General features: G+C 33.9%; 5 non-coding genes across 5 annotated transcripts; all 5 read right to left on the bottom strand.

The window, feature by feature from the left end:
* Positions 1-7,579: 7,579 nt before the first annotated feature.
* Positions 7,580-7,653, bottom strand: Trnai-aau. The gene has a single exon. It is a non-coding gene; the product is annotated as a tRNA-Ile (tRNA).
* Positions 7,654-7,727: 74 nt separating this feature from the next.
* On the bottom strand, positions 7,728-7,801 carry Trnai-aau. Its single transcript has one exon. It is a non-coding gene; the product is annotated as a tRNA-Ile (tRNA).
* A 74-nt stretch (positions 7,802-7,875) lies between these two features.
* Positions 7,876-7,949, bottom strand: Trnai-aau. The gene has a single exon. It is a non-coding gene; the product is annotated as a tRNA-Ile (tRNA).
* Positions 7,950-8,023: 74 nt separating this feature from the next.
* On the bottom strand, positions 8,024-8,097 carry Trnai-aau. The gene has a single exon. It is a non-coding gene; the product is annotated as a tRNA-Ile (tRNA).
* Positions 8,098-8,171: 74 nt separating this feature from the next.
* On the bottom strand, positions 8,172-8,245 carry Trnai-aau. Its single transcript has one exon. It is a non-coding gene; the product is annotated as a tRNA-Ile (tRNA).
* Between the last annotated feature and the right edge of the window lie 362 nt (positions 8,246-8,607).

Genomic DNA, 8,607 nt, shown 5'->3' on the forward strand with positions numbered 1-8,607 from the left:
ACCATTAAGGCTAAACACGCGACGGAAGCTTAAAATATGGGGTAGCTTTCCCGTTTTTCAGACATTTCCCTTCAGTGCTCTGCTCCTGTGGACTTTAGCGTGATGAAAAGTATACTATAACCAGCTCAGGAGTATGAAAAATAATTATACCAAGTTTCTTTAAAATCCGTCCAGTAGTTTTTGTTTCTATAACGGTTATATGGACAGACAGACAAAAATTTTACTGATTGCATTTTTGCCATCAGTATCGACCCCTGATCAGCCCCTGATAGTTATTTTGTAAAAATATTCCATGTACAGAATTGACATCCCTACAGATTTATTATAAGTATAGATGATGGCTATACTTAACGTTGACACCAATAATACATAATTATATTCTTAGTATTTGTATGTTTATATAATTATACTGCGTAAAACTGTTTAATAATAATTACATTACATATTAATAATAAAAAATATAAAAAAAACAAACTAAATACAAGGTGACACAGAGGATGAAACACGTATCGAGAGAAAATCTTCATGTGCAATAATAAAGCATTCTAAATCTTTATTTCTAAACAAATTATTTCCCCAGACTCGTCTTTTATAAGTTTTAAAGTATTCTTTTTTAATGAACGCTATGAGATCAAATTTGAGGGCAAAATTCAAAAAGTAATATAAAATCCTTCGATTTCTGATGCAAAGTTTTTATCACGTGTTTTGGCATTCTGAATTGCACGCGCTCTTTTTCATTTACATGTTAAGATTTGCATGTCAAAAGTCTGCTAAAGTATTGATGAAAATCGAAAGGGCAATAGTTCACTTCAAGTCAAGAATAGCGCAATGGCTAAAACATGTACATCTTAAGGGATCATTTCAAGTTCATCATTCATCACTCAGGATCCCTGAATTATCATATTATTAATTTGTGTTTATAATTCAATCGGTGCTAGGTGGTAAAGGAAAACTTTTTTTTTTTAAATATGAGACCAGCTGGTAGATGTCTATAAATAAAATAAATGCTTCTATAAATATGAGACAACATCACATACATTACTCTGATCCTAATGTAAGTAGCTGAAACACTTATGTTATGGAAATCAGAAGTAACGATGGTACCACAAACACCCAGACCCAAGACAACATAGAAAACTAATGGTAATCTACATCGACTCGTCGGGAATCGAACCCGGGACCTCAGAGTGGCGTACCCATGAAAACCGGTGTACACACCACTCGACCATGGAGGTCGTCAAAGTCGCTTATAATAGTAATTAGTAAAAAAAAAACTACTATAAATAATCCTAATTTCATCCGGTTTCATTATATTTGCGCGTAAACTGAAAAATACCATCATTAAATAATAAATCGTACCCTGAAATCATCGCGAGACTATAAAACAATACAATTATACACAGTTATAATAATTTTCAACAGTAGGTATTGTACAATATAATTTTATTGTTACCTAAGGCGGCCTTCGGGTTATAAAGTTAGGTATTTTGTTTTCAGGTCGTCGAAGCCGCGCCCTCGATTTTATTTGCATAGCTCGTTATAAAGCAGTGAAATAATTTTCACTAGGCTGAGACCTCATTTCATCTACAGCACTCGAGTGTCATTAGCGTGTGTTCCACGCACTTAAAAATATAAAAGAACAGAATAGGTGTCGTCTTTTGTATTTGTTCTAATTAATGATTTTATTTAAACGCAACTTTGTTGGTAGGGCTTTGTGTAAGCCCGTCTGGGTAGGTACCACCCATACTCGTCATATTCTACCGCTAACAACAGTACAGTATTGTTGTGTTCCGATTTGAAGGGTGAGTGAGCCAGTGTAACTACAATCACAAAGGACATAACATCTTAGTTCCCAATATTGATGGTACATTGGCGATGTAAGGATTGGTTAACGTTTCTTACAGCGCTAAGAAAAAGTACTCAATTTTTTATGTATACAAATCTTTTGGATCGTCCTTATTGACCTCTTTCAATTAAACAAATATAATTTATAGACATAATTTACGACACGGAATATCCACTGTAAAGTCTGCGTATTTTTAATTTATTATATTTTGGAACAGTGTGATAGGGTTTGTTATATGTGAGTGTGACAGAGATCGAAAATGCCGATCTACCGAGAGTTACTAGAAGTACAACCGAGGTTGCTGAGACATTTGTACCCCTGAAGTATTTTAGTTATGCAACGATTATGTCCTACAAAGCCCCCTACCAGAACACTCATATATTTTAAGAGGCTCTATTACATATGAGTGTTTGCAGAGGTTACCACTACACGTTAAAGGTCTGTCACTATCCCGGGAGATCCGCTTTAAAGAATAATATTGTAACGGATTCATAGAGAAGAGTAGGAATTTTTAAATGACAGATGGCATGATGCTTAGTTAAGATAAATCGTGACAATTTAAAAAATAAATGATATACCGGCATGAGGATATATCTGGGGTTATGAGGTAACTAAACGCAGATTGGCTTCATTATAAGATTTCGCATTCAAAATGAGTCACTAAAGACAGTCAGATCAAATGCACGCAAAGAAAAAAACGAATAAATGCAGTTTTTATTGTGTCAGCGAATCGCCTTGTTATGCAAGGGAGTAATTAATAATGAAAAACGATTTTTTTTTATTGGGTCATTAGCTCCGAACATTATTCCCATACATACAAATTAACAAAATTTTCCTCTGTATAATAATGGTACAGATGAGATATTATATTACAGCACAATATGAATAAGAATGATTACATGGAACATTTTTAAGCCGAAGCAAAAGCCGTCTGTGGTTGATGTTAGCATTTTTCTGCGCCGTTGCAAATATTTGGCGGGACATTTGAGTGACACGTTTCTTTTGTTCCAATGTGCAATTGTCTTTTTTGTTTCCGGGAGAGATGTTCGCAGTAATTCGGGTGAATAAACTAAATGCTCGAACTTTGTTGCGAGTGGAGTCATTGTTAGTCACCTGCTAAAAATGGATTCGACTAAACAATGTATTATTACTTTTTTTTATAGCGGGTACGTTTCGTCTCGGTGCAACTAATTAATTAAAAAATGTGCTTAAAAAGATTGATCCTGTTACTATTGTTTTCGTAATTATAATACGATAATTTTTTAATTAAACAATTTGTAAAAAAATAATTGATTTTTATTTTATTTTTTAGGGATTAGAACTTTCTAACACGAGTAAATCGGGTACTATTTTTGAAAATGTCTTTCCCAAAAAAATAAATATGACGTTAATGTTTTGTTAGGAAATTCATCATTATTGTTAGGGAAATTCCTTTGTAAACACGTCTGGTTTTACGGCGTCATGGTTACTTTCAATTAGTAATTCCAAACGCTTACTATTTTTAAATAATAATAATAGTAAGTATTTTAAAAGTATACTTTTTGTATGTGAATTGTAAGAAAATTACAATAGATTCCCGCCAATTCGCATTGAGTGGCAGTGCAAGAATGAGATCAAAGATGATATCCTCAAAAGGACAAAGGACAGGGCGACTTTGTTCATTAAAAAGCAATATAATTCTCATTTTTTGTTGCCTAATTACTTACACACAAAAAAACATTAAATATATATAGATTTTGACACACACAAAAAAACTACAAAAGAGGCAATGATTGGACGAAATTAAACAGAAACAATAAAATTATTGGCTAAGGAACCCAATTCTGAAGCACAGTTAGGATTAATATTACCAATATTCCCATTTCATGCAGTATAAACTTAAAACAAGCGCATTCATTATTCACTAAGCTTGACATAATATATTTACTATTCCTTTGTTTCTTAGCTTCAACTTAACTGTTAGCGTTTTCTTTATGCTCTACGATCGTTTATAAGAGCTTCGCGTTCAAGCATTCATTAACTTTTTTAAGTCGTTTATAGTGGTAATAATATACTTGGTTAAATATTTTAGCTTAAGAAACTAATTATGCACTTCATTAAACCAACATACTGTTAGAAGTTTTTCGTTTGATTATTTTAAATAATATATTTTAGTAGTAAATGTAACAGCTCATTAATGACAAGCTGGCTTCACCATACGAGTTAATTGACATATATTTCAATTTCAAGGCAGAGTTTTCACTGACTCACGCATGTCCTTAAGATGTTTATGCCACTCGGTGGTAGGGTATGCAAACTGGGTAGACGTAAATTAAATTGAGCTGAGATGGCCCAGTGGTTTATAATTCATCTCGTGCTCGGCGGCGAAGGAAAACATCGTGAGGAAACCTGAATGTATCTAATTTCATCGAAATTCTGCCACATGCTCATTCCACCAAACCGTATTAGAGCAGCGTGGTAGAATATCTCTCCTCAATGAAAGAGGAGGCCTTATCCCAGCAGTGGGAAATTTACAGGCTGTTACTTTAAGATAAATTATAAACATAATTAGACACATATAAAATCAGTGGTGCTACTTTTGGCAAAAATGAAATGCTTTGGCGTATCTCAAATTTAAGAAAATTAAATAATTACAAAGTATCTTGATGAGACATTCCTATCATAATCATGATTTTTTTTATCATTATGATAGGTTGGAACGTAAGAGAAATAAGACTCAGTAGCAATGGGTTTATGTGTATCCCGTGCCTCAGAAAACTACATAGATAATTTTGCCGATGTTCTAATTTTTATATAGGTGTTTGTGTTTAGAATTTTGTGACTGAAGTACCTTATTTGCTTCTAAAAATTTACAACACTGGCCGAGATCTACAGCCTTAAAAGTTTACGAAGGCAATGCAGACCTACAAATATACTAATTACATACTAATTGTATTCATACACAAAGCCTCTTGATAATAGTTATAATCAGAATAAAAACAATGAAAGCTTACCTTAAAAATGAAATGTAGGCGTTAGTATATCAATACAAAACATATTAAATAATTGTTAATAATTAATTGTGCAACTAGCACACCCATAATTTATACATTTGAAATAATATAAAAGTATATCATATTTCTAATCAAAGTCTGCGTATTAATTTATATAGAAGCAAGGAGTTTTCGTTGTTACTTATTATGGGAATTGATATTTGAACAAAATATTGAATAACTCGTTTCGAATGATCAAAGTGAATATTTTTATATTTTCCCGTCGTCGAATATAATTTCATTTTGATTTCTACAGCGGCTAATTTGTTATTTCTGCGAAGGGAAATGTTGTTTTATTTAACTCTACGTATGTTAATCATATTATGATTTTATTAAATGTAATTTCGCATATAACGTCTACAAAAACGGGGAGGTATCTGTTTGGTTTTTGAGTCCTATTTTTATACTAGTACCCGTACCGTATATTTTAACATGTTCTGTTCCAGACGCAAGTGGGTCTGATCTATCTTAAAATAGACCGTAAAGGAAAAAAAATTGAAAATTATGGTATTGTTTGTAAACCGTAGTAGGATCGAATTTTCCAACCAGGACACGAGACATTTTTTCTTGGAATTAATTTTTATTTTTCAGTCTCTAATCTCCTTTTTAGTCGACTCACTTCTCACGACGATATTCCTTTATTCAATAGTTTTAATAATATTCCTCAATCAGATATAGCTCTGTAAAAAAATTGTTTACGAAGATACTTCCTCAATGATCGACTACACGTTGGCAATACTTTTAAAATTTGAACGGTGTTGTGCAAAAATATTTCAACCACCGAATCCAGAATTAAAAGTTTTTATGTTTTTAAAATAATTGTAATTTGAACGATTGCTTACGCTTTTAAATTTTGAAACCTTTTGTTAGTTTTTCTACGGTTTGGAATATTTCTGCAGTCTATTTGTTTCAAGACGTGGATCTCAATAGTTTACAAGCAGGTCTCCTTGGACTCTCTCATAGGTCGAGTGGATACATATAATGCTGCACAAACCGAGGTTCTAGGTTCAAACCCCAATATCAATCTCCATTTAACCTCGAATCTAGAAGTTGGAAGAACTTCCATCCGTCGGTTTATACATGAAGCCGTTGGAGTTGCACTTGAACTCTTTTAGGTCGAATCACATTTGCTGTCCCTTCGGATAACGAGAGAACACCTGTGTTTGCTGTCACACTCCTGGACTATAATATGTTATACATTAGTATGAAAGGGAGTCTGGTCAGTCTGGACGACATTTTTATTATTTTTATATAAAATTTAAAAGTCAAATACGTAGGGTAACACAAAGGAAACGTTCCTCGCGCCAGCTTGCTACCTCTCTAGCGGAACTCAACACTACTGCTCTTTGAATCTATTACCTCAGATTATAATAAATTCAAAATTTGACACTAATATTATCAAATTGGGGAATATTTACTTGAAATGGGTATAAGACATTCATAACAATACTCGATTAAATTATTTCAAAGATCATAATAAAGTACAGGATTTTTATAATCGAACAACAAAGTCGAATATGGAAAGCTAAGTGTTTTGGAAAATTAGACTTTAAGCCTTTTAATATAAGTTGTAAATTATCATTGTGAAAATCTGCATAATCTGTGTTGTATCATAAATTGAATACACGAAAAACGAGTTTCATTATTTACTTTTTTAATATTCTAACTATATGTATCTGTATATGTATTTCAGTTTGCCGCATCTCGAATTACCACATAGAGTTATGAATGTGTTAGATAGTACATCGCTCTCTATTATTACCTCTCATATCTGATTTCACTTCAGCCAAGGACTAATTGTACTGCATAATGATTAGTCGTATCATATTACAATTGTAAGCATCGTAATGTATATAATACATTATATTCATGTATCAACTTTGTTGCTAGTGGAGTTCTGATTTTCGACAGTTCTATGCATTAATTTAAGTTACATATGGAAAACAAAAATTCTGTTTATATTTTACTGCTATTTAAAGAAGGGATCGAGTCGAGATGGCCTAGTGGTTAGAACGCGTGCATCTTAACCGATGATTGCGGGTTCAAACCCAGGCAAGCACCGCTGATTCATGTGCTTAATTTGTCTTTATAATTCATCTCGTGCGCAGCGGTGAAGGAAAACATTGTGAGAAAACCTGCATGTGAAAAATTCACAGAAATTCTGCCACATGTGTATTCCACCAACCCGCATTGGAACAGCGTGGTGGAATATGTTCCAAAACCTTCTCCTCAAAGGGAGAGGAGGCCTTTAGAACAGCAGTGGGAATTTACAGACTGTTGTTGATGGTTAAGTACCAATGGTTAATTTCAAGAGGAGAGAGACCTGTTCCCGAGCAATTTCATCATAGCCGTGGCTGTATTTTTTACTTAATTGTCCAAAATATTACTTATTTTATTGTATTATTTGTTGCTGTAAAAAAGGGATCACGTTTTAAATAAATAGTCTCTACCGATTTTGCTGACGTTTTCATTTATCACTAAAGTGAAGTTTATATTCGATCACAAATAAAGGATAGAAGTGCTTACCTGGATTTGAAATCTTACTGTGCTTTCTTCCCTAACACAGTCTATACCGAATTTTATGACGATCGGTTTAACTTTATTACCACGCCACTCTGACTCTAAATATCTTGGGTGACTGCTTAAAAAGTAAATCAACGAATAAAGCTGTATACACCACTGTTAGAACAAAAGAACGTCTTGGCTCATGAGGGGATCAAACCCACGACCTTCGCGTTATTAGCACGACGCTCTAACCAACTGAGCTAATGAGCCTGCTGTGCGACTGTTCAAAGAACTAAATCAGTATGTGAAGGTATCTCCAACACTATTAAAATAAAAGAACGTCTTGGCTCATGGGGGGATCGAACCCACGACCTTCGCGTTATTAGCACGACGCTCTAACCAACTGAGCTAATGAGCCTGTTGTGCGACTGTTCAAAGAAGTATATCAGTATGTGAAGGTATCTCCAACACTATTAAAATAAAAGAACGTCTTGGCTCATGGGGGGATCGAACCCACGACCTTCGCGTTATTAGCACGACGCTCTAACCAACTGAGCTAATGAGCCTGCTGTGCGACTGTTCAAAGAACTAAATCAGTATGTGAAGGTATCTCCAACACTATTAAAATAAAAGAACGTCTTGGCTCATGGGGGGATCGAACCCACGACCTTCGCGTTATTAGCACGACGCTCTAACCAACTGAGCTAATGAGCCTGCTGTGCGACTGTTCAAAGAACTAAATCTGTATGTGAAGGTATCTCCAACACTATTAAAATAAAAGAACGTCTTGGCTCATGGGGGGATCGAACCCACGACCTTCGCGTTATTAGCACGACGCTCTAACCAACTGAGCTAATGAGCCTGTTGTGCGACTGTTCAAGAACTAAATCAGTATGTGAATGTATCTCCAACACTATTAAAATAAAAGAACGTCTTGGCTCATGGGGGGATCGAACCCAATAATACTATTTAAAAATGAACTTACTGTCTCGTATATCAATATCTTGACACGTAAATATGTAAATGCTCTCATGTATGTATATTCAATATGCAACTTTCTTTCTTTATTTGCTATGTAATATCTTTGATTAAAAAGTTAAACTGACTAACTAACTTTTTATGAAGCTAATGATCCTAATGGGCAAACAGTAATACAAATTTAATTATGAAAAAGAAGGAAATGCCATTCACATGAGTTATTTACATTAATTATTGTTAATATGC

The sequence above is a fragment of the Vanessa cardui genome, chromosome 12 (genome assembly GCF_905220365.1).
Source record: "Vanessa cardui chromosome 12, ilVanCard2.1, whole genome shotgun sequence".
In the NCBI taxonomy this organism is placed as follows: Eukaryota; Metazoa; Arthropoda; class Insecta; order Lepidoptera; family Nymphalidae; genus Vanessa; species Vanessa cardui.